The 27,280-nt window shown below is 36.1% G+C and overlaps 1 protein-coding gene across 5 annotated transcripts in view; it reads left to right on the top strand.

Moving 5' to 3' along the window:
• Positions 1-27,280, top strand: part of MRPS30 (mitochondrial ribosomal protein S30) — a 735,966-nt gene that overhangs the window by 451,276 nt on the left and 257,410 nt on the right. For all 5 annotated transcript variants that reach the window (XM_080804119.1, XM_080804120.1, XM_080804118.1 and 2 more), the window contains one exon: positions 10,325-10,370. The gene's annotated coding sequence lies outside the window, so the exon portion shown is untranslated. The remainder of the gene's footprint in view (positions 1-10,324; positions 10,371-27,280) is intronic.

The raw sequence follows: 27,280 nt of genomic DNA, 5'->3' as shown, positions 1-27,280 counted from the left end.
GAGTAGTAGGGTGGGAAGCTATGGTTTAGTTGATGTTGAAGTGCATAGAAGACCCTTGTTGCTGAAGTAGGGGAGAGGGTCAAGGCATTTGAGTTCCTGAATAAGCAGATGGGAAGTTGGAAATAACAATATTTGAGTACTAATATTAATGTGATCTAACATGTGCCATAGGTTGGTGAGGCATATGTGCATTGTATTATGCTATCCTGTAATCAGGCACAAAGCAGACATTCAACAGATGTGTGACTCAATAGATGTATGACAGCTGTGTTGATAACTGAAAGTATTTATTGAAAATGCTCTAGTTAAGTAGATCAGGACTCTGCAATAGAATCTATGCTCTTAGGTAGTTCTAGGCATTCAGATTATTCTATTACTTACAGATGGAGTAAAAAGTGTCAAGTACTTGAAGTACTCATTCAATCACTCAGGTATTCAGAAATATTCACTGAGCATTTCTTCTGCTTATGGACAATGCTAGGCATGGGTGATACCATGTATGATAACAGAAATGAGACCTCTGGCTCTGCTTGGGGCTTATTTGCCAATAGGGAAAATAGCATAAAAATTAGTAAGTGAGATCATAAGTGTTGAAATTAGTATTATGAGGGAAATAAAAAGGGCCCTTTAATAGAGAAGATCAGGGGATGTGAAAGTAGGAAGTCGAAGATGAGAAGAGTGTTGTTGTCAAAGGGAAGAACAAGCATAAAAACACTGTGGCAAGAAAAAGCTTGGGAAGTTCAAAGAGCTTAGAAAAAGCTGGTGTGGTTAGAACATGGTATATAAACAGTGGCATTGCTTGATACAAGACTGCCAGTGTTAGTAGGGGCCAGATCAAACATCTTAGGGGTCATGGTGAGGATTTTGAGTTTTTTGTTTTTGTTGTGTGTGTGTTATTGAATATATTTGACATAGAGCATTGTGTAAATTCAAGGTATACAACACCTTAAATTGATAAATTTGTATATTGTAAAATGATTGCCACTGAAGTGATAATTAATGCCTCTATGATATTACATAATTATCCTTTTATTTTAGAGAATAATTAAGTTCTAGTCTCTTAGCTAGTTTGATGATTATATGAATATAATATTGTCTATATTAATTATGCTGTACATTAGGTATCTATGGCTTATTTACTTATTGTAAGTTTAGGATAATGAGTTTAATTCTAAAGATAATGAAAATAAAGTGAGAGTTTTAAGTACGGTAGTGAAAAAGAACTGAGAGGAAGTGATGTAACCAGTTAGGGGGCTACAGCCATAAACCAAACAAAAAAATGATGGTGGCCTGGGGTGGTGATGGCAGAAAAGCAAAAAGAGAATAGGTTAGAAGAATATTTCAGAGGTGGACACGACAGGTTTTACTGTGCTGATAGAAGGGAAGGGGGGCCATCTAGGGTTACTCTGAATTTCTTGTGCAATTGGGTGGATATGCGATGATTGGGGAGGAGTCAGGTGTAGGACAGAAAATCAAATGGCCTTTAACATGTATTCTCTGAAGTATCTTTAATAAAGCAGATGTAAGTAGCCACAGAACACAATGATATTATCATCACACCTGTGCTAGCTTACCCAAAGAATATATAGCTTTAGGAAAGCTGATCGTTTGTATTAAACAGCTCCGTGTAAGTTGGCTCTTATATTTGACTCAAGATAAAAGATAAATGTCTCAGCTCTTAATTATAGTCCTTTATATTGATTACTAGTTGTTACCAGTATATTTCTGTGTAACCAACTATCACAAAACTGAGAAGCTTAAAATAATCGCTGTTTTATTATATCACGTGGGTTCTGTGAGTGAAGAATTCAGGCAGAACTCAGTTCTTTTTCTCCTTATGGTATCGAATAAAGTCATGTAATGATGTTCAGTCAATAGGCTGGTCTGTAGAGTCTACGATGACTTCGTTCATTTGTTTGACACTGCAGCAGTGATAGCTAGGACAGCTGGCTTCAGTGGGGACTGTCTGCATTAATGCCTTTGTGTGGCCTCTCATGTAAGAAATGTAAGATTTCTTACATGAAAGCTGGCCTCTCCCAGAGTGATCATCCCAAGAAAACCTGAAAGAAGTTGCAAGGCCTTTTATGACTTTGCCTGAAGTTATGTAACATCATTCTATTTGTTCAAGCAGACACAAGGCTTCCCAGATTCAAGGAAAGAGGACATATCTTTGAATAGGAGGAGTTTAAAAAAACAAACAAACAAACAAACAAACAAAAAAAACTAACCATTTTCTAAAACTGCCACGTTAGTATAAACAAACTTCCAAAACTTATACCTTCTAGTTGCATAGTTCTTTAAGTTGTTTTTAACTTCTGAGTGCCTTTAAAAAAGTGAGTCCATCATTTTCAGGTGAATGTTAATTCAGTAAACGGAAAAATGAAGAGGAAAAGGAAAAAAATAAGTTCTTTAATGCCAGAGACCTTGGATTGAGAGGATTCTCTCAATATGACATCTCCGAAGGGAAGCAAAATATAAAGAAAGGAGCATAGATCTAGAAATAAAGGAAACCATGGTTTCTTTTTTCAGTTCTTTACTTTGGCTGGTTAGAACACATAGGTAACCATGAAGCTGCATTTGTAAGAGAATGCGGTTCTGTTTTATAAAAAGCAAGTTGTTCCATCCTTTTGTGTCGTAGTTAGTAAAGTATAACAATTAATTTTATATGTCAACCTGCCTAGTCAGTAGTACCCAGGTGAACTGCTCTTCTAAAGGTTGCTGTGAAGGTATATTTTTAGATGAGATTAACATTTAAATGAGTAGACTTTGAGTAAAGCAGATCACCCTCCATAATATGGGTGGGCTTCATCCAACCAGTTGAAGGCTTAAAAAAACAAAAACAAAAACAAAAACGAGGCAGAGGTTCCTGATGAAGAGGAAACAATTTCCAGTCTGTCTGCAAACTAGAGGGGCAACTTTTCTCTGGGTCTCCAGCCTGCTGGTCTACCTTGCAGATTTTTAGACTTGCCAGTCTCTACAATCACATAAACCATTCCTTAAAATCTTTTCTTCTCTCTCTCTCTTCTTCCTTCTCCCTTCTTCCTTCTCCATATGTGAGTGACTTTTCTAGTTTTCAGCTTCAAGGGATAAACCTTAATAGTTTAGTGCATGACATCAATTTAAATCAAGCATTTGTACTATTTGGATAATTTTAAATGTTGATGGACCCTGACTGTGAAGACTTTTCCCTGTTACTAAATCTTTTTGTTTTGAGGCTGTTGCCATATTTTTCTTGCCCTTTGTATTTGTGTCTGTTTCCTTAAGCTTTTACTGGAAATGTGAATCAGTAGAAAATCACTTGTGTAAATTGCCAAGAAATGCACATTTCATAGCTTTAAATCTGTAATTAGTAATTTAAAAAGCCCTAAAATATATAAAAATATTATGTAGAATACATGTATTTTATAAATACAAATTTATACACACATATAACGTGTTTCTATTTCCCTGAGGAACCTTGACTAATACACAGAGCTTACAAAAGTTATGTTCTGGGACAGCTGTCTAACCAATTAATGTATGAAAGAAGATGGTGTAGGGGAGCCTTTCACTAGCACTTGAGAAACAGTGAGTTGACTTTATTGTAAATTTGTAAATTACCAGCCTCTTCCTGACCTATAGAAATTAACATTTCAGGGGGCGCCTGGGTGGCTCAGTGGGTTAAGCCTCTGCCTTCGGCTCAGGTCATGATCCCAGGGTCCTAGAATCAAGCCCCGTATCGGGCTCTCTGCTCAGCAGGGAACCTACTTCCCCTTCTCTCTCTGCCTGCCTCTCTTCCTACTTGTGATCTCTCTCTCCCAAATAAATAAATAAAATCTTAAAAAAAAAAAAAAGAAAAAAGAAATTAACATTTCAGCAAAAACAAATTTTTTCATGTAATACAATAAAATATATTAGATCTAAAATATGTTATTTATATCTGAGGTTCTCAACTCTGGTTGACATTAGTATCACCTAGGGAACTTATTAAAAGATACTGTATTCTGAGCCCCACCCCAGACCAACTGACCCAAATTCTAGAATAGGAACCTGGACATGTATAGTTTTGTTTTGTTTTTCCTCATGCAGTGACTCTAATATCCACATAGAGTATCATGTCCTCTGCAAAGAGTGAGAGTTTGACTTCTTTGCTGATTTGGATACCTTTAATTTCTTTTTGTTGTCTGATTGCTGAGGGTAGGACTTCTAGTACTATGTTGAATAGCAGTGGTGATAGTGGACATCCCTGCCATGTTCCTGACCTAAGGGGAAAAGCTCTCAGTTTTTTCCAGTTGAGAATAATATTTGCTGTGGGTTTTTCATAGATGGCTTTGATGATATGGAGGTATGTACCCTCTATCCCTACACTGTGAAGAATTTTGATCAAGAAATCATGCTGTACTTTGTCAAATGCTTTTTCAGCATCTATTGAGAGTATCATATGGTTCTTATTCTTTGTTGTATTAATGTATTGTACCTCATTGATTGATTTGCAGATATTGAACCAACCTTGCAGCCCAGGAATAAATCCCACTTGGTAATGGTGAATAATCCTTTTAATGTACTGTTGGATCCTATTGGCTAGTATTATGGTGAGAATTTTTTCATCCATGTTCATCAGAGATATTGGTGTGTAATTTTCCTTTTTGATGGGGTCTTTGTCTGATTTGGGGATCAAGGTGATGCTGGCCTCATAAAATGAATTTGGAAGTTTTCCTTCCATTTCTGTTTTTTGGAACAGTTTCAGGAAAATAGGTATTAATTCTTCTTTAAATGTTTGGTAGAATCACCCTGGGAAGCTCTCTGGCCCAGGGCTCTTGTTTGTTGGGAGAATTTTGATTACTGCTTCAGTCTCCTTGCTGGTTATGGGTGTGTTCAGGTTTTCTATTTCTTCCTGGTTCAATTTTGGTAGTTTATACATCTCTAGGAATACATCCCTATCTTCCAGATTGTCAAATTTGCTGACATATAGTTGCTTATATTATGTTCTTATAATTGTTTGTATTTCTTTAGTGTTGGTTGTGATCTCTCCTCTTTCATTCATGATTTTATTAATTTCTCTCTCTCTCTCTCTCTCTCTCTCTTTTTTTTTTTTTTGGTGAGTCTGACTGGGGGGTTTATCAATCTTACTGATTCTTTCAAAGAACCAGCTTTCTTTGATCTGTTTTACAGTTCTTTTGGTTTCTATTTCATTGATTTCTGCTCTGATCTTTATTCTTTCTCTTCTCCTACTGGGTTTAGGCTTTTTTTGCTGTTCTTTCTCCAACTCTTTTAGGTGTAAGGTTAGGCTGTGTATTTGAGAACTTTCTTGTTTCTTGAGAAAGGCTTGTATTGCTATGTACCTCCTTTTTAACACTGCCTTTGCTGCATCTCAAATCATTTTCATTTGTTTCCATGAATTTTTAAACTCTTCTTCAATTTCCTGGTTGTCCCATTCATTCTTTAGTAGGGTGCTCTTTAGCCTCCATGTATTTGAGTTCTTTCCAAATTTCCTCTTGTGATTGAGTTCAAGTTTCAAAGCATTATGGTCTGAAAATATGCATGGAACGATCCCAGTCTTTTGGTACTGGTTGAGACCTGATTTGTGACCCAGTATATGATCTATTCTGGAGAATGTTTCACGTGTACTCAAGAAGAATGTGTATTCTGTTGTTTTAGGCGGTAATGCTCTGATTATACCTGTGAAGTGCATCTGGTCCAGTGTGTCATTCAAAGCCCTCATTTCTTTGTTGATCTTCTGCGTAGATGATCTGTCCATTGCAGTGAGTGGGGTGTTAAAATCCCCTACTATTATTGTATTACAGTCAATGTGTTTCTTTAATTTCGTTATTAATTGATTTATATAATTGGCGACTCCCATGTTAGGGGTATATTTATAATTGTTAGATCTTCTTTTGGATAGGTCCTTTAATTATGATATAGTATCCTTCCTCATCTCTTATTTCAGTCTTTGGTTTTAAATCTAATTTGTCTAATATAAGGATGCCACCTTTCTTTTGATATCCATTAGCATGTTAAAGGTTTTCCACTTTCTCACTTTTAATCTGGAGTCTAAAGTCTAAGTCTTTTGGTCTAAAATGAGTCTCTGGCAGACAGTAAATTGGTGGGTCTTGCTTTTTTTTTTTTTTTTTAATCCAATCTGATACCTTATGTCTTTTGATTGAGGCATTTAGCTCATTTACATTCAGAGAAACTATTGAAAGATATGAATCTAGTGCCATTATATTACCTGCAAAGTCACTGTTTCTGTATATTGTCTCTGTTCTTTTCTGATCTATGTTACTTTTGGGCTGTCTCTTCACTTAAAGGATCCCCTTTAATATTTCTTACTGGGCTGGTTTAGGATAAAAAATTCTTTTAGTTTCTGTTTGTCCTGGAAGCTTTCTTTCTCTCCTATTTTGAATGACATCCTTGCAGGATAAATATTCTTAGCTATGTATTTTTCTCCTTTAGCAACCTGAATATATCATGCCAATCCTTCTAGCCTGCCGGGTTTCTGTGGTTAAGTCTGTTGCCAGTCTAATGTTTCTACCTTTATAGGTTACAGACCTCTTCTCCCTAGCTCTGAGAGAGAAGAGAGTCTTTGTCTTTGTCTCTGAGATTTGCAAGTTTCACTATTGCCTGTCGATATGTTGAGCTATTTTTATTGAATTTGAGGGGGTTCTCTGGACTTGAATTCCTGTTTCCTTCTCTTATCCATTCAAGTCCTTCTCTGGACTTGAATTCCTGGACTTGAATGCCTGTTTCCTTCCCCAGATTAGAGAAATTCTCCATTTTAATTTTCTCCAATATGCTTTCTACCCCCCCTTCTTCTGTGATCCTAATTATTCTAATATTATTTCACTTTATGTTATCACTTATCTCTCAAATTCTCCCCTTGTGATCCAGTACTTGTTTGTCTCTCCCTTTCTCAGTTTCTTTATTCTCCATCATTTTATCTTCTATATCACTAATTCTCTCTTCTGCCTCTTTTATCCTAGCAGCTAGAGCCTCCATTCTTGATTGCATCTCATTAATAGCCTTTTTTTATTTCAACTTGATTAGATTTTAGTTCTTTTATTTCTCCAGAAAGGGATTCTCTTCTATGCTTTTTCCACCCCCCAAGCCCAGCTAGTATCTTTATAATCATTATTCTGAACTCTAGTTCTAACATCTTACTTAGATCCATACTGATGAGGTCCCTGGCAGTCAGTACTGCCTCTTGTTTTCTTTTTTGAGGTGACTTTTTCCATCTTGTCATTCTGTCCTAAGAAGAAATGAACAAGAGAGCAAAATACTGAAATGACAACAACCACCCAAGAGAAATATATATTAAGCAATTCAGAAGAGATCCAGAACCAAAAAAAAAGAAAAAAAAAAGAAAGAAAAAAGAAAAAAAGAGAGAGAGAGGGGGGAAGAGAATATAATCAGAGAGGTGAACAGAACAAAGCAATACACTGGATCCTGTATGTATTTTGATCCCTTTGTTAGAAAACTATATCCCAAAATTGTAAAGAAAAAAAAAACAAACCCTTATATATGTGCAAAAATAAAATTAAATGCATTGAAAGGATAGAATGTAACTGTAAAAATGAAAATTGAAAAAGACTTTAAAAAAAAGGGGGTGCTAAAATGAGAAATTGGTTGAAAAAGAAAGAGAAAAAAATTAAAATTGAAAGACTAAAGAGTTGTGGGGAAAAAACCGCATAGATTCTATATACTATTTTACCCTAGCTCAGGAGTTTTGCAGTTCTGTGTGATCAGTAAACATGGTCTTGGCCAGATGCAGGAGATCTTGCTGATCTTCTCTAGGAGGAGCCTGTTATGCTGATTCTCAGGTGTGTTTGCCCTGGGCAGAATTGTACCACCATTGCCAGGGGACCAGGCTAAGTAATCTGCTCTGGATGGCTCTATGTGGTTTTTGTTCCCTGAAGGCTTTCCCTGCCACTTTAGAGGATAAGAATGAAAATGGTGGCCTCTACTCTCCAGCCCCAGAGCCGAAAGCTCAGGGCCCCACTCCCCAGTGCATCCTCAGGGTAAAGCAGTCAGTTACTCCTGTCTCTCTCATCTCCAGCCCAGCTGTACTCTGAGCTCACCCAGCCTGTGATGGTACATTTCTGTCTCAGGCATGCAACCCTGTTTGGAGTCTCCAAACCCTGCAGATTCCTGCAGTGCATACCTGAGCCACTCCTACCAGGGGAGGAAGGGAGGTTTTTGCCCTGGTTCTTCCACTTATTGGACCTCTGCTCAGATAGCCATTGCCCAACCATGCCAACATTCGTGGTATATGGCAACCCTGAGCTGAGAGCCCACTCCTGGGCTAGATGATTGCAGCTGGCTTCCCTACTCTGATGCCTAGGAACTCTGCCACACTCAGGCACCCCCAGTGTTCCTGTGACCCTGAGGATCTAGAGACCACACTGTCTCACTTGGGATTCTGCCCCTGCTTCACCACATGAGCGCCTTTTAAGCAGGAATGTCCCTCACCAGAGAAGGCTTTTAAAAGTTATGATTTTGTATTCCACTGCTGTATCACTTGCTGGTAGCCGGTTTTTGGAGACTCCCTCCCCCCACAGTTTGTCTTCAGATTCACTTCTCCACATCTTCTACTTCTCGGTAAAATGATCGGTTTTCTATTGGTAGAGTTGCAGCAATTCTTTTCTTAGGTCTCTGCTTGAGTTCACAGGTGTTCAGAATGATTTGATAGCTCTCTAGCTGAATTCCTGGGACCATATGAAACTAAAGTCTCCTATTCCTCTGCCATTTTAGACTCCTGAATTTATCAATTTTTATATTTTGGCACCAAGTTCAAAATTGTCTATTGTATAGTGAGTTAAATCCTATTATATTCATTGCTTATGCCATATTTTAATCTACAGGAAGGGGCCAACAATATTCTTTGGAAAAACTTAAATCATCCTAGAATTTAATGGGTGCAGGACAGCCAGGTCCATGCAATGGCCAGTACTTTGGTTTGGTTTACATGGCATCAAATAAAAGTTATGGCTAGAGTTCTTGATATTAAACCCTTCTAGATCTAATGTTTATAAAAATTATATGTTATATTTCACTTCAAACTAAAGCCACATGGAGATTCTTAAAGAGTTCATTTTATGCTATTGTTCAATAATCCATATAGAATGAGTCTTTGAAATTCTGAAACGTTTTGTTTAGGCTCTTCATTCAATTACAGGTTATTTGCCTTTGTAATCAGTGCCTCCCTTGCATGCTTAAATATCTCATGAGCATTATCATCAAGTTCTGGAGCTCTAATATTGTCTTGGCCCTAACAGCTATAATAGCCTCTTCAAAACAAAGAAAATAAATAATTCATAAACTGGAAATAGGCCCCTGAATAATTGAGTTAATAACTTATATTTGAATAGATATTAGGAATCAGCAGAACACATTCCACTTTAAGTTCTTTATTATGGTACATAGATATTAATGTACATTATGTGATTCAAAGTCATAGTTATTTAAACTGGGAGTACAACCTTTCCAAGAAAGGATATTTTCTCCTACTAAGATATTTCTGAAAGTTTGGCTCTAAAACAACTTGGAAATATATCTGTTTAATCATGTTGAATATTGATTTGCAAATTCTCTGAATTTTTATTAAGATTAAAATGGATAATTGAAGCATCATGATATGATATGTTCTGTCTAGCGTTATTTAAAATGTATGCAATATGTTTGGGATTAAGAAAAACATTCTAAAATGCAGTTATATATTCTATTTTCCTTTAAGCTGCAAATTATTTTGAAAGTATATAAATAAAAATGTATTAAAATTCAAATTTATACATCCTTTCATCACATTACAAATTATTACTAATAATTAACTCAAAGAATCTCATTTACATAATGTGACTATAATTGGTTGCCCCTTTCATCAACATCAAGTAGGATACTTACACCAACAAAAAAAAAAAAAGAGAGAAAGAAAGGAAGGAAGGAAGGAAGGAAGGAAGAAAATAGCATTTGAAGAGGAAAGAAGTCTAATGTTATTCATGTAGAGGATATTTTGAAGAGTACCACAAGCAGTGTTCCATTACCATTCTGCCATTTCTCACCAAGACTTTCCAAGAACAAGGTGTTCCCAATTATAAGATGATGTGCTAGGATATAAAGGAGTATAACTTGTATATGCCTTTTTATCATTTAGATTTTGGTTTTATTATTTACTTTTACTATCTTGGTTATTATTTTCAATGTGTAATAAGACAATAATATTACTAGTTTGTTGAATTATTTTTTAATTAGTAAGAAATGGGAAGAATCTCATGGCTGAACATCAGAATGTTTTGTAAAGCTTCTATAAAAAATGTATTTCCATCCATAAAAATTTCCATTCACTTCCTAGGAAGGATTCAGAAAATGCCGCCCAGTCACGGATGAGAGCCACTGAGGTAAGAGATGCAGTTACATATTTTTATTAAAATAAATTTATTAGCATTAAAATATAATTTATTAAAGAATTTATTTATGGGGAGCCTGGGTGGCTCCATCATTACGCTTCTGCCTTCTGCTCAGGTAATGATCCCAGGGTCCTGGGCGCAAGCCCCACATCAGGCTCCCTGCTCTTTGGGAAGCCTGCTTCCCCCCTCCAACTCCCCCTGCTTGTGTTCCCTGTCTCATTGTGTCTCTCTCTGTCAAATAAATAAAATCTTTTTTAAAAAGTCTTTTAAAAAATTTATTTACATATGTTTGAATATTCATTGCAAAAACAATTTTATGTGAAACAAATTAAAGGGTAAGTAAATTTTAAGTGAAGTTGGCCAGTTGAGGGTGTGTCACCATCCCTGGATTCCAGAAGCTAGCAAGGAGAGAATCAAACATCAGTTTCTGGCACATTTGGAACATGATCTCATCAAGAAAGCCCAATAGAAAAGTCTTACATATTTAACCATTATGCAAGGTGATTTAGGAGGGCAATTTTGACAATGTGGGGGAGGGTGATTTTAGCAACTTCATAAAACAACCACAGATTAATGTTGCTAAGAAGAGTTTTATGTTAATTATACTTATCAATCAACACTGGCACAAGAGAACTTGAGAGACATTGTGTATACAGAAAGAACATTACCTAGTTTAATATACTAGATATTTTAAGCCATAACATATAGTAAACATTTAATCTAGGTCTATTAATTTGAGTCTTTTCAAGCAATAGACAATAGGGAGTTCTAATATAACTGTTAAATAGTGAACATGGTGTAAAACATGCTATTCTGTGTCAAACAGATCTGGACTGTAAAAGACAGTTTGTACAATCATTCTCTATTTTCAGTTGATGCAGTCTGATTAAAAGCAGCTGAGACAATGACCTTTCCAATAGGCTTTTAGGATGAAAGGAAAAATGGTGGGACCAGGCAATACAGTCACTATGGTAATCAACAGTCAGGAGAGGACTGTAAAGAAGCAGGTTGGTAAGGAAGGATGAACAGTCAAACATAGAAGGGAGACATTGCTTTTTAAGGAAACATTTTGGGCCAGGTTCTTCCAGAAGGGGTGATGTTCCTTCTAAAATGCCATAGAGGAGTCCATCCAGCCAGAGACCAGACTTCTAACCAGAGGAGTAACCATAGGGAAAATAAACTCCAGAGTCTGAAATTCTCATTGGAAAAAGGCCAGCTTTAAATAAGGCTGCTGCAGCTAGTGATAATGATGATGGTGATGATGATAGGTAACATTTATTATGTGCTAAGCACTGTCCCAAATACTTTTCATATAGTAGCACATTTAACCTTTATAATAACACCATGGGATAGGTACATTATTATTTTCATTTCACAGATAAAGAAATGGAGGCATCAGAATTGTCATTTTACCATTATCAATGTTAAGGTATGAAGGAACAGAAAAACATACCAGAATTCAACTAATAAAGATAGAAAAGATGGTGACACTCCAATTTTTGTTTTATTTTGTCCTAAAATTTGATTCATTCAATAAACAATGAAACAGCTGTTTATACCACGATCTGTGCTAATATCCGGGTATGCAAAAGGTAGACAATTCAGATATGGGTTCTAATATTCTTGGAATTTATGGCATTATTAGGGAGACTTGTAATTTAACAAGAAATATTTTCTCACTTTCTCCCATCCAAGTACTAACCAGGCCCGACCCTGCTTAGCTTCCGAGATCAGATGAGATCGGGCGCGTTCAGGGTGGTATGGCCGTAGACTTTTCTCACTTTCTTAATTACTAAATTGAGCCTGGAGGATTCAGTAAGAGTCATCAGCCAGGAGTTGAAGGGTTGGCTTAATATTTAGGAAATTTTCAGTTACCTCAGTGTCAGTGAGTAAAAGAATCCTGTTTGATGTTTTGACATTGTAAATTGATATTTATTTTACTTTTAATGTAATAATTCTTCAAGACCACTTTGAAACCCAAAGAGTAAGGCCGTCTTATAACCTAGCAACAACTCTCTCATAATGACCTTCAGGTAGGGAAGGACAAAGTGCAGGAAACTCTTTGTTTTAGGGTTTATCCCAAAACACACCCACACACACACACAGAATGGGATAGGTCACAACATCTCTTGGAGCCTAGCAAGATTTTTAAAAACCAAACTGTGTTTCTAAAGAAACTTTGCCTTTATCTTTTTTCTTTTTAAGTTGTGTTTTATTTTTTAAACATGTATGTTGTGGTTTCCTTAAATCTATCAATATAGTCTTGGAAAAAAAATATTTCTTCCATTTCCTAGGTAAATATTGATGATTTCACATACTTTTGCCATTAGGTTTTTTCTTTTCTAAATGTAGAGTTGCCAGATAAAGTTGAAATTCAAATGAACAAGGATTTATTTCATTATTCTAAAAAGTTCCTTTTTTATTTTTTTAAATATGGTAAATTTAAAGGGGTTTTCGTAAGCTATCCTTCTACCATCCTTATCAATTTATTCACTTTTTATTCATGTTTTCAAGTAATATTTGAGGACTAATTGTATGTCAGTATTATTCTAGGTACAGGGAAGTATCTCCTTGAACAAATAGGCTTTGCTCTCATAAAGCATATATTCTTATGACAGGAAAAACAAAGAAGCTTCATAATACTGAACATTGTGAGAAGTTAGGAGATTAAAATAATTTCTAAAACATTATCTTTCCCATGGTGAACAAAGTACCTGCTGATTGAAAAACCTACTTGGAATATATAGTTTATTGCCTAATTAAGATTTTTAAAGTGATTTCATCCCTAATAGACTTGAAATAGCTAATGTTATATTTAATCAATCAACCCGTTAATCTTTTATTTTTCATTCGGTCAATGCCTGAAAAACTAGAATAAATTATTGTATAAGCCAGTTGGGTTTTATGTGAAGGAAATTTGTCTTTCTCACTTAGTTTTGTTATGACTGTTAAATATAGGTAAAATGGGATGATATCTCTTGAGATATCTAAGCAGAGGGCTGTTGATCCCTGTGGAAGGAGGTTATTTGAGCATTAGATGGGCAGGTGGCCTATATGGCCTGTGAGCTTCCTTTCAATCTTGAGTTTTTGTAATATAGAGAAACTCCTCTGTAGAAAAACATCTGTCCATGGTATTCCCTGGACCCAACACCAGCAAACTTCATCCGGGTAGTTTTAAATTAACTATTTGTTCCTTTCTAGCTTGAGTCAGCATTTTCTAGTTGCTTGTTCAGATCTTTCAATCATTTCTCACATCTTTCAACATTAAAAAATTGAAAAAAGGAAAAAAAGCCCTGAAAACTAAATAATATTTCAGCATGAATCATTTTAATGCTCAGAGTTTTGTGACATAGGTGCTTTTGTTATCTCCATTTTTCAGAGATAGAAGCTGAGATTCTAGAAGTTAAGCAGTTTTCCTAAATTCAGGAACTGAATATAGAAGCAGTCTGAGCCCACAGTTGGGGTTCTGTCAATCCCCAGGACCTATCATCTCCTCCAGTGAATCTACTAAAAGCTTGCATTTTTCAAAATGTTTTATCGGAAAAGCCTAAATATCACACTTAGGTAGAAAAATGTATAGAGTAATTAATAGATTATCTGAGCACTAAGTTGAACCCTGGCATACACGTATTTGAGATGAGAATTTGGGACTTATGGAGAACAACTGGCAAAGGTGTTCTCAAGTTTGGAAAGTCATACTCATTAAACTTTACGTTTTATAGTGCTCTATGATCATACACAGGTATACATACAAATAAACTCCTATCATGAATAACTTACAAAAAGTGACAAGAGAAGCCCCAGACACTGTGCAAGCCTCAGTGACTTTATTCCACATGGTTTGCTCTCCTTGCTCTTTCTCAAGTACTTGCCTTACCTGCACTCTTGCCTCTTACTCATACTTGGGAGCACATCCCTACCTGTTCTGGGAAGTTCTTTTTGTAGAGGACTTCCAAAGAAAAGCCTAGAGTGGGAATTTGGCAAACTAGGTTCTAGCCCAGGATCTGCCACTAATAAGTTCTGTGTCTAAAGTCAAATTTTTGTTGTTTTTCTGCGCCTAGGTTCTTCATAAAAGGGATAGAGCTCAGGTACTATAGGAACCAGCTAGCCTAGCCCTCTCCACTCTTCAGTGCTTCAGTGTCATATTTTTCATCACTCCTAGCATTTTCTCTAAATCCTGCTTAAATACTTCTGGGCATTCCATTCTACGTACTCTGACTGAGAAAAGTTTTCTTTTGAACCTAAGTCTTCTCCTATGTGGTTTCCAATTTTAGTTCCATTTTTGTTCTCTTCAGTGTCCTAGATCAAGGGTGCTCATTCTTTCATTTTTGAAGGCAGCTATCCTGTCTCTTGTCCCTATCACCCTTCTCAAATCTCAGTTCCAGCCTAACAGTTGGAGATATTTTAACCTTCCATAGGAAATGGTTTTGAATCTTGTTTTCTTGGTCACCTGTCTCTGGACTGGGTTCCTTACTAATGGTGTTCTGAAAATGCAGGACCCAGAACAAATAACAATGAGAACAATAACTAATGTCTAGCGCTTATCCTGTGCTAGCTATTGTTTTATGTGTTTGATGCATATTTTTTCATTTAATCCTTGTAGCAGCGTTATTCAGTAGCACTATTATAATCCACATGAAAACTGGGAGCCAGAGAGGTAAAACGGATTGCCCAAGTATAGATAGACCTGGGAATGCCAGGAATTCAGGCTTTTCTGGGCTATAGAGCCCATGCTCTTAATGACTTGGATAAACTGCCTTTTCTGAAGTTGGTATTTGAAACCCAGTTTGTGCACCACTCGGTTGACCGGGACTTACATCTTCCTTACTCTAGATGTGAAATTTCTATGTGCACAGCCTAAAATTCGATGTATATGTTTTATGTGTGAGGACTTCAATTTTGAAGCCTGTAGGAAACATCTGCTGTGTATCATGTACTGTGCAGAACATAAGGATTTTCGGGATAAAAATAAGCCATTCTCTGTCTAGTTGGAAAATAGACATGGAAATAAGTAACCCAAATGTAATGTTAAGTATAGTTAAGATTGAAGTAAAGTAAGAACTTTATTAAGATTAATGAGAACATGGAGAATGTAACTAATTCTATCTAAGAGAAAGAGAAATTACTCCAAGGAAGCTAGATGTGGATAGGTTCTTTAAGGATGAATAGGAGTCCACTGGACAAAAAATATTGGAAAAAATACTTTGTCTTTATTAATTATCTTTGTAAAAATTATGTCTCGAAATCAGCCAAGAATTAGCATCATGTTTATTAGACAATGCTTCACAGAAACAACTATTAAAACAAATAGGACAATGTTTGGTCACTTAAGATCTTCTAGAACTTTTATGTTCATCATGGTTTCGCAAATTCTATTCAGCAATCTTTAATTAGTATGAAATGTAATCTACTCAAACAGAAACATTTGAACTCACTTAGTGAAATTATGTGCTGTAATACAACAGTCCCACCACTAACTAGCTTCTTTTCCTTTGTACCTATTTTAATTTTTTACTTCTGAATCATAGATCATGGTTAGAAGCAAGCTAAAAAGTGAGGAGTTTGGTGTTCTTTTTATAATCTGTTGACAAGTTAACATTTTTTATAGATGGCCTATTTCATTGTGTTCTTCCCACTATAAAAATACCTTTAATATTAATTTTAGGTGGCTTTTGAAACCTCAATAAATTCTAGGATTCATTATTCACTTATATGATTTTTTAGAGGTCTGACCTTTCCTCTCTTATTTCTGTTCTTTCTTTCCTTTTCTGTATATGTAATTGTTTTTTAAGTTGTTACTTGTGGTTATATAGAAATCCCCTTCAGAATTATATGAAATTATAGAGCCAAAACTTCTTTTTGAAAACAACATCTCATATCGTTGGTTTTGGATTTGAACCATCTTTTCTTAGGGCTTGATCTAGGAAAGACTTCTGCTGCTTCTGAAATTTGCCTTCCTGAAATCTGTGTTACATGTCTGACTTCTTGCCATATTTCCTTTACTCATTTTCAGGCATTCTACAGCCGTTTTACTCAGTGTGGTATATGGACCAGCAGCATTAGCATCACCGGGAGTTTGTTAGAAATGAAGAATCTCAGGTCCCCATTCTAGGCCAATTAAATCAGATGGGCTTATTAAAAACTCATTCAGGTGCCATATAAGTACATTAAATCAGGGAAGCACTGCTTTGAGATGACAGGGCAAAGTAACTTTCTCCGAAGGTCTTCTCATTTCCACCCGTCTAACCAAGTGTTTTTTAAGAATCAAGTTGATGGACCTTTAGTAGAAAAATACAATATTTCAAGGCAAATAAAGAATTTGTCAGCTACCTTACTTTTAGCTGAATTTTAGTAATAAAAGTAGGCTAGCATTCACAGAGGGATTACTTTGTACTCAGTACAACTCTTCAAATTTATCCTCTGATTTAATCTTCCTAATATCACAGAGATGCAGTTAGCATTGTAATTCCCATTTTACAGGTGAGGAATTTGAAGCCAATGTAGAGATTCAGTTCTTACCCAATATCACAGAGCCCTGCAGAGCCAGGTTTCAAATTAAACCTATTTGATTCCAAAATCTGTGTTTTAAATAATGTCAAAGCACTGTTACTCATGACAGAATGAAATTTTTAACAGATTACAGGGAAGCTGAAAATTTCCTGCTCCATTGTATTTATCCTCTTTTCCAGGTCCGTATTCCCTGATTCTTTTAAGCTGCTGCCTCTACCACCTGTTAATATTCCTGTCCACACCCATGTCTCATATACTAAACATCTTGCTCTCTGTCTGTTGCTTTAATTGTGAATTGCTTGTCACAAACTTTTCCATAACATACCAGCTCACCCTTAATCCTTCCGGCTTCTAATCACTCCTATTTTCTGCCTTGTCTTGATCTTTAAATCTGCTATTCAATACTGTTATCCTTTCAACTAAGATCTAGGTTTTTCTTCCAATTACAAGACCTTTAACTCCTTAGGTAAACACTCTTCCTGATGTGACTAGACCTGGACCCCTACCTTTGGGTCATCTCTAGGCACAATTCCAGAATCTAAGCTTACTCTTGTTCTAAGAGAAAGAACATGACTTTCTTTCAGTAACGAGGCTGTAGAACATTCTTTCTAACACTTTACCTTGTTCTCTCTCTCCTTGTCCTTCACTGAAACGTTTCCTTTCATGCTATCAGAAGCAGACTTGAGTTCCACACAAGCTTTTATCTCCATGACACATTAAGTTCATCTACATCATCTTCTTCTAAGGCTTTATTAGAACAAAGTATCATTGTTATGATCAAATGATAAATCTTACTAACTTTCTATCTTGAATTGTACTTTAAATTTTGTTAATGCTCTGGGCTTTGAATATACAGTAGAATTCTTGACCCTCACTTTAGTAATTTTTAACTATGGACTCTTTTGTCTGTATAAATTGCATAACTTTTTACTGTAATGGCTGATGTCCTTCATTAGATCCAGTTTTATAGTTTTATCTGACAATGTTTTCCTTCCCTCTAGACTTTGACTTTAAAGTTAACATAAACCTGGCAGACTTCCAGATGATTCTGTACAAGGTAGTCTATAGTCAGGTGTTCATCAGTCTGGCAGAATAATCCCTGGTGCAGGACCAGATACAGTTTTGTATCTCTATTTATTTAGCTAATCATTATTTTTCCAGTCTTTTTTCTGTCTACAAAATCCCCAACTCTTCTAAAATGGAAGCTAGATAAGACTATGCTTTCAACAAACCCTTTCCTTTTTGGCTTAGAGCTCTGATTCCTGGAGATGTTTCCCAAATTTCTTCTGTTTATGTCATTTATCCATATTCAACATTATAAGTAAGTGATGGTAAGCCAGAGGATGCATTCGTTTATTTATTCATCTTCAAACTACTTTTAGTGATGGATCTTTGTTCCAGGTATGGTGCTGGGCCAGTAAATTGGTAAGTGCCAGTGGACTCTGAATGGAGAAGATCGATTTCATTTCAAGAAGAGGAAACAACTATGATTGTCCATGTGTTTGCACAAAGGGCTATCTCTATTCTTATATTTCTTCTTTGGTAACTAAGCTCTTCATGTTTCCTAATTCTAGAAGCCCTTCTGTCTTTTCATAGAAAGGGAGAATACTGCTTTCTTTCCAGAAATTATACATCTCTTCCCAGAGGATTTCTCCAGTGGATCAAATTTCCTGCTCCTTCCCTTCTGCCTTTGTGTAATAGTCTTCCATTGTACTTGACCTGTTTTAATCCATCTTTGCCCTCTCAAAATCTCTTCCCTTTCCGTTTCTTGCTTCAGCTGCTTCTTTATGTTACCCAGGAAGTAGTTTTCTCTTTCAAAATAGCAGAAGATAAAAACCCATTAATTTTGGTGTTTTAACTTTATGCATTTAATTTTATCACATTGCAGCTACCAACATAATATTTTTATGACTTTCGAAAAGAGGGATAGCAGAGTCTTTTTACCAATTACCCCCTCCCCCATCCCTAGGGAAACTCTATGAGCAGACGTAGGACCCTTTTAGGTGGTCTTAGTACCTTCTCACCTTCTGAACTTCCTGTATGAATTTGACCAGTTCTTATTCCTATAGCTTTTAGACTGTCAAATATTAAATGCAGCCAGTAAGTGGAGGCAGCTAATTAAAAAAAAAATATGTATTCTTCCCTCTTACTTTGTTCTTCCTATTTTGCTGGTCCTTTGCATGAGCTCCTGGTTGACTCCTAAAATTCCTTCCAGTGCTTCAGTGTGGCTTTCTAGTGTATAGTACGTGTTTGTGAACCACTGACCTATTCTCTGATACTTAATTATTACTTAATGAGGACTGATACTTAATTTTTTTAAAATAAAAGTTTTATTGGAGAAAAATAGAGCCACCATGTACTCAGGGAGAAGAGCACAAAAAATTAACAGATACAGAACAACTGAAAGTCACAATTACCCACTGTTGTTTGCAGTTACTTTTCAATTTCTTTAATAGCTCCCATAAACTTATTTTTTAATAGTCTTGCCAATTTTTTGGTTGAAACAGCAACAAGTTTTCAAAAAATTAAGAGCCTTAGGGAAGGGACCAGCTTTCAAGATAACAAAAGTGATAGCAAGAGTCTGTTCCTAACAGGCACTGATTCTACCTAAAAATTCCTTAAGAGTAACTACTGAGTTTTATGGGATAGTCTGTAATCTCAGAGACTATCAGAGATGAGTTAGAACATTGACTGATAGTCTGAAGAGAATTGCACATGGTATGGAAGGTGCCACAGGGGCATGTTAAAAATCAACAAAGGTTTAATTCCTGAGAGGTGAGTTTACTATACTATTTTGTTTCAAAAGAGGAAAATAATCCCCTAAAAAACTGAAGTAAGATTACCAATGTGTTAAATAAGCTAGGCATTTTTATATGCATTTCTTGTGCAAGGTGATTCTTTTCTTTCATATTGCCTTCATAATGTAGAAGCTATCAACTTTTTAAAGTTATGTGCTGTGCATGCAACCTGATGTTTGTTGATAACCCCAGAGTGTCTTCATGAGCTCAAATGTACCTATGCTATTCCTAAAGGGTAACCATGATGCCCAAACTAACTTCTACAGGATACATTTAATTTATGAATCTTTGTGTCCATAATCCCCCTCAGACAGTTGTGTTTTTTTTTTTTTATGAAAGGAAACGGAAATTACAAAATACCTACATTTAAATGAAATTAAGAATGTAACACTGACTGAAGTTGGCAAAAGAACTTTTTTTCTTCATCAGTTGTGGTTTCAAAGAACTGGACTGAATTTAGAGTTCTCTGAATCTTTTGTGACTTAATTTAAGATCTTTTCTTTATTTTAAATGGGATAGACTTCTTATGACGTGAAAGGAGTAGTTGAGGCTGGAAAATTCTAAAGTATAAGCATTATGGTTTTCACACAATTGGAAGTGCTTTAAAATTGACCTAACAGGGATCCACACGTCAGATCGGTACAGTTGGAGGCAAGTTTCATTTTGTCAGAAATGCCATTCTAGAACGAAGGCAAAAAAATGTTTCCATGAGTTTTCCGCTTCACAGAAAGTTCCATCCTTGGTTAGTAGTATGCAAGTAGGCTAGGATCAAAGTGTCCGACCTTTTGTTCAAAGTGTCTCCCCACTTTTCCTATTGCTTTTGATACTACTTAGAGTGTTCTACAGTCAAGAGTGCTCCTTCCCACATGAGAAAATTAAGTCCTATATAGGTTGATTTACTTGTCTGTGGTGATGTAAAAAGCATATTAAAGGGTGTGTGTGTTTGTCTCTGGATTTCAGCTTATTCCTTAAGTTATAGATAGTAGGCATTAGAAATCTCCATATCCTAAGGAGTTTTGAGGGGATTCCAGACACTACTTCTAGGACTAAAGAAGAGGTGGCCAGTGGCATCTTTCCACTCTCATACTCAAGATGACTCTCCGGCTGGAGCTTAATGAAGAATGAATTTATATATTTCATTAGCTTAGCGGGGAATGTGGTAATATCCTACCTTTTCTCTTTTTTAAAGAAAAGAGGGTGGCTGCTCCCTTACATAGGGAAGGATTCAAGAGAATCCCTAATAGTAATCTAAGGGTTTTCTCAGCAAGGAAACACTGACATCTTATTCCCTAGTTGGATGTTTACTGAGCAGGAGAAACTTTTGGGCCTACCTCCTGGCATACCAGAATAGATCACATCAGAAAGCATTTTGGAGAAATTAATACTTGAGTTCAAGGGCAGAAGGAACACATATCCTGCTTCCTGTTTATTCCTGGGTAATTTTAACTCTGTGAAGCAGGATAAAGCAGCTCCTAATAATAAGGAGTAGAGATGGCATCAGAAAAACCAGTATACGTTCCTGTTACTTGGCATGGAAATAATGTATGACTCCAGAGCCAAGTAGATGGCGTGAACAGATTCTAGGGGCCAAGTAGATGTGAACAGATATCAGGGTGTAAGTCAATGTAGTGAAAGGTTGTCATACTGGAACCATGGCAGGACAGTGTGCGGCTAACTCACTCAAGAGTTGGAGGCTATGCAGTGTGTTTCCTGGAAGTGAAGATAAATGGGGTCAGAGTATAAGGGGTACAAAGGGAATGGTTGTTTTATTGAAGATATTTCTTTTCCAAACTTGGGAGCTTATCCAGGCTTCTCTATGTGTCTTGTTTTGCTCATGGAATGTGAATAGGAAAGGCATGTAATACTTCTTACTTAAAAGTTAGAGTCGGGGTGCCTGGGTGGCTCAGTGGGTTAAAGCCACTGCCTTTGGCTCAGGTCATGATCCCAGGGTCCTGGGATCAAGCCCCACATCGGGCTCTCTGCTCAGCGGGGAGCCTGCTTCCTCCTCCCTCTCTCTCTGCCTGCCTCTCTGCCTACTTGTGATCTCTGTGTGTTAAATAAATAAATAAAATCTTTAAAAAAAAAAAAGTTGAAGAGTCATCATGTGTTCTTTAATGGCAACAACAGGCCCCAGAGAAGGACCACTACTTCCTTTGCAGTCCCAGAGTAAAGAGGCAGGGGGAAATAATGTTAACCAGCAGAGAGCTTGTAATTTAGATAGCGGTTTTTGTTATTTTAAGCCACTAAGATATGGGACTATTTGCCGCCACTGCACAACCTAGCAAATATGATAGATACAGCAAAATATGATAGATAGGACATCAGTGGGTGAATAGTATGGATTTTTTCTGTACAGGCCTCTAAAGAATCCACAAGTATATCCCACGAAAGAGTAAATCTGGGTGCCTGTCCATAGGAGTCACCGTGGTTGCCCATCAAGAAAGTAAATATATAAGACTTTTTTTTTTTTTTTTAATCCAGCTTTATTTTCCTTCCCCAGAATACCAGTGGCAGGGGGCGGGCAGGGAGGGATATCTAGAAGTGGGGGAGTGAGACAAAAACAGAATGGAAGATCTAGAAAAAGTAAAAGAGTAAAAGATCATACCTTGTTGCTCCTCTCCTCTGCGATGTGGTTCAGGCTTGAATTTAGAAGGCAGGTACAGATTTTTATTTGGATGGGAGATTTTTATTTGGATGGGAGCATTGACATTTAAAGTGGATTGGATGAAATTTTATAATATAAAAATGAGTCTTAGTGGCCAAAATGAGACTCTTCGTATTGCATAAAAACCTAGGAAGCCAAAAGAACTTACCAAAATACCATTAATCAATGTGAAATAGAGATCTTGGCAGAGTAAAAAAAAAAAAAAATAATAATAATGATTGTACCACACAGGGTATGGATTGTCCACTAAGCTTGTTATGGTTATGTAGTTTGTTGGTGACGGAATTGGAAACACAATCTAGGTGTCCTAACTTCAACTACAATACTATTTTGAACACTTATTTCTTAAAGGATATTGTCTGTGGGAATTATATTAATCAGATAAAAAAAGGCAAATTCAGCTTTGGTGAATGATTTGGCAGGCCGTTCTATGAACTATAGTGGGCAAATTCTAACACATTTTTCTTGGAACTGATACCCCCAAAGTAATAACTGGTATGCATTATTACTCTAGAGAGCCAAAGTGTACAATTACTGGCAGAGAGGTCTCTATAGAAATTGCCAACAGCTTTTATTTCATAGTGTGTTTATAATATATTCCTTATCTGAATCTTAAAAGGATCTGATGTGTTGTCCTCAGTGTTAACCTTTTAAACCACACAAATATTTATTGATCATTTCCTATATGTGAAGTAGTCTTCCAGATGCAGGTGATACAAATGTTCTTGCCCTCGACAACATGCTGAGAGTAAATGAATTCATATTTGAGATTAAAAGCAATAGAGAAACAGAAAATTGCAAGTCTTTAGATCTCCCAGCAATGTGGCTCTTTGAACTTTCATACATAACATTTTAATGATGCCTTCACATGTTATGTTCCGCAACGACTGTTTTATACAAGGACAGCCAGTGAAATGGTTTTTTTTTTTTTTAAAGATTTTATTTATTCATTTGACAGAGAGAGATCACAAGTAGGCAGAGAGGCAGGCAGAGAGAGAGGAGGAAGCAGGCTCCCCGCTGAGCAGAGAGTCCGATGCGGGACTTGATCCCAGGACCCTGAGATCATGACCTGAGCTGAAGGCAGAGGCTTTAACCACTGAGCCACCCAGGCGCCCCCAGTGAAATGGTTTTGCAGTGTCTATTTTCTGTATGAACTTTAATTGAGAAGAAAACACTATAGTTCAAACTACTTTAAATAACTTTTTAAAGAGACATGAATCAACGAAAATATCAGTTCCATGTTTGCTGTTCATTATGGATAGTGTAATTCTAGATTAGTGAAATGTATGATATGGGACTTACATTTTTATGTAAAAGAAATAGTTTATGGTATATGGGCATCCTTTGTGTAACAAAAGGATAGAGTGTATTTATTGTTAAGTTTTGTGATTATTGGGTTTTTCTTTTCCATTTGGTAGAATGGAAAGAACACTTAACAAGAAGTCAGAAGATCTGGGTTCTAGTCTTTCTCCATCCACCAAATATACGCCTGAACTTGGACATTTTATTGTGCCTACCTGAGCCTTACATCTTTGTCTAAAAATGAAGATTTTAACTAGATAACTGTGTTCTCATTTTTGACTTAGAATTCTGTGATCTTGACTGAAAACTGAGTGGAATGTTAAAATCCAATATAATCAGTTAAGATATTTAATACAAAAAATTGGCAAGTGAGGTTATATTAAATTTTGTTCTAAAGAAAGAATATTATTATTCATGTCCAAAATTGTGTCTGTTAACTGTCACACTTACATTTGCTAAGACAAATATTTGCTAAACAAGTATTGAATCCTATATTGTATAATTTGTGTCTCTTTCTCCTTCCATTTAACAATATTTCTTCTACAGCAGTAGACTTCTAGCCAAGAATATTGTGTGGTTATTGAATTTTATTTTAAACTCCAAATATTTCCCACTGCTCTAAGGTACAGTTTGGTATTAAGCTCTAAACCAAAGGCCTGAGTTGGAAAGACATTTCATAGGGTAAAACCATTTTACTTGATTCTCTTGACTAATGATGTTCTGTATTGAATGTTAAGAAATTTATGAATCCTATCCAGTAGGACTTTAAAACTATGTTTATAACATGTTCTTTCCTTAGCTTGTAAATAAATACCAGCTTTGAAGAAAACATATCATCTGATTAGAACAAAATAATGACAAAAATTCAGCCTTTTAAGTATAAAGTAGAATAACTAAAAATGGATGTATAGAGTATCTAGGTGCCCTAATAAGAAAGAGAAAGGGTCTCTCAATGAGTGGAGAGTGGGTTGAAGATGTCTGGGCTCATTTGTCTGTTCAAAATATTTGTTTAGTTTCCACTGTGCCAGATGAATGCATCAAAATCTCTTTAAAGAATTCAACGTGTGTGGGATGAGTGGGTGGGCAGAGAGAATCAGTGAAGGTTGAAAATTGTCCTGGTAAGCACCACAAAAGAAGAGTGGAGGAGAAGTCCCAGGAAACAGTGAGGATGGAAATCTAACTCTGCCTTGAAGTGATTCCCAAAGAATGAGATACCAAAGATGTGTCATAATGGGTAATGAATAATTGTACAGTGAATGCACAGTGAATGATGGTGGGAAAACATCAGGCAGAAAGGCCATCATATGTAAAAATACATAAGGGCATAACATAATGAAAAAAATGAAGTACAGTAAATAGGAAAGCAATGAGAAGCAAAAGTAAAGGAATAAATTCAGCCAAAATCATATTAGGCAGTGTATATAATGGCAAGACATTTGTGTTTGATACCATAGACATTGGGTACCATAGGACAATTTAAAGATCCAAAGTATAGAAGTATATGATTATTGTATTAGTTTGCCAGATCTGCCCTAACAAAGTACCATGAACTGTCTGGACCCTAACAAAGTACCATGAACTGTCTGGATTAAACAACAGAAATTTATTGTCTCAGAGTTTTGGAGACTAGAAATCTGAGATCAAGGTGTTAGCTGTGTTGGTTCTTTTTGAGAACTGTGAGATGAATCTATTCCAGGCCTTTCCCTAGTTACTGGTGGTTTGCTAAGAATTTTTGGCATTTCTTGACTATTAGATGTGTAACTTCAGTCTCTACCTTCATGTTTATATGGTGTTCTCTCTGTATCATGTCTCTGTCCAAATTTTCCCTTTCTATAAGAACACCAATCATAATGGATTAGTGACCCACCCTACTCCAGTATGACCTCATCTTAACTAATCACATTTGCAGTGACCCTGTTGCCAAATAAACTCACAGTCTGAGGTACAGAGGGTTAGAAAGTTCAACGTATGATTTTGGGGGAGACACAATTCAACCCATAACAATTGTATCATATTAAACATTTTATAAAGATTATCCTGGCGTCATTATTGCAGCTGCCTTTCTGGGAACAGAATTGGTACCAGGAAGAAGAGTGAGGAATCTCTTGTCGTAATCCAAGGAAGAAATCATGTTGGTTTGAACTATGTCAGTAGCCATGGAGAGGGAAAGGATTTTAGATGTACTCAAGAAGTAACACTGACAGAATATAGAGACTAATTTTATATAGGGTTTGATGCTACAAACAGAACTAGAATTTTATGAATTTAGAAATTGATCAAACTATATAATTATTAATAGAAAAAAGGATGTTGTAGAAGTTTTGAGAAAAGATCATGAGCTCGGTTTTAAGGTGCTTATGGACATGTTAAGTGAACAATAAAACATGAGTCAAAGACTTAGGTTAAGTATTTTACATCTGGGAATCAGGATAATCAAGATGGTTACTGGCACTGAGCAAGTAAGAGCAATAAAGGAGAAGAGAATCAAGGAAACAAAGAGAATGAAGAGTTAGTTTCAGGAAAAGAAAGCCATAATGACTCAGTGTCAGTGTTAACCCAGAGGTAGCAGAAGAATCAGGAAAGAATGGTATCCTAGAAACCAAGTCAGTATTATCAACTGTAGCAGTGAGTTCCAGTAATTGAAAATAATACAACGGCCACTTTAGGATGGTCAATTTCAGTGAAGTATGGTGAGAATACACTACATGTGCATTTACTTGTTTGAGCTCAGTTATATGCCCTCAGCCAAAATAATAATAGTAATAATAACTATTACCATTATTTAAATGGTGTGGGCAGTTCTGCCTGATATTCCTCTCAATATGTACAAATATCCAGCTATGAACAGCAGGAGATATAAGTGGTTTTGCTGATCTCCCATTCTGTTCTGGTTTTATATGGTTCTGTAAACTGAAAATCTTGCCGTGCTATGAAATTGCAGTGTTATAAGTTATTTTCATAATTTTTGTATATCATGGCCCCTTGGCTTCAAAACATAGTTAACCTATCAGATATCCAGCTAAAACAAAACACGTAAGCTATCAGATATCCAGCTAAAACAAAACAAAAAAGTAATCATCCTTTTAATATTGGAAGAAAAACAGGAGGAGATGGATTTAAGACACAGCAAAGCAATCTTCAATGTGTTTTTTTCATAGCAGGTTTGCAAAAATCTCTGAGATCTTTACCTTGTGTGATGACTTTAAAAACTTAATCTTTCTGTATAACTTGATTTCATCTACAATGGTAGCCCAACTGGTGATATCAGAGGAGAAAAAACCAATCAACTTACCCCACTTAGGGTACAAAATGGAAGTAAAACTGATGGAAAAATGTAAAACTGTAATGAAATGAGTAAGATAATTAGTTTATATTAATCAGTTGGGTTGGTTAATTGACTCAATAAAAGAACTAGTTTTCAACTATTGTTGATATGATTTACAGAAGGGGAGTGATGTTATCACCAATAGCACCCAGTTTTAGGAAACCTAGAAGGCTTTTGGTATTGTCAGAATCGTGTGCCTATATAGTGCCGTGTTCCGATTTCAGGACCCTAACATCCAAAGCTGTAGGAGTACCTTGAACTCCTCACTGCCACATCCTTCCAGAGTTTTGGAATTTGAAGA

Source organism: Martes martes (assembly GCF_963455335.1).
Source record: "Martes martes genome assembly, chromosome: 5".
Classification (NCBI taxonomy): Eukaryota; Metazoa; Chordata; class Mammalia; order Carnivora; family Mustelidae; genus Martes; species Martes martes.
The sequence above is the reverse complement of the archived record's forward strand: the minus strand, read 5'-3'. Positions and strand labels throughout refer to the sequence as shown.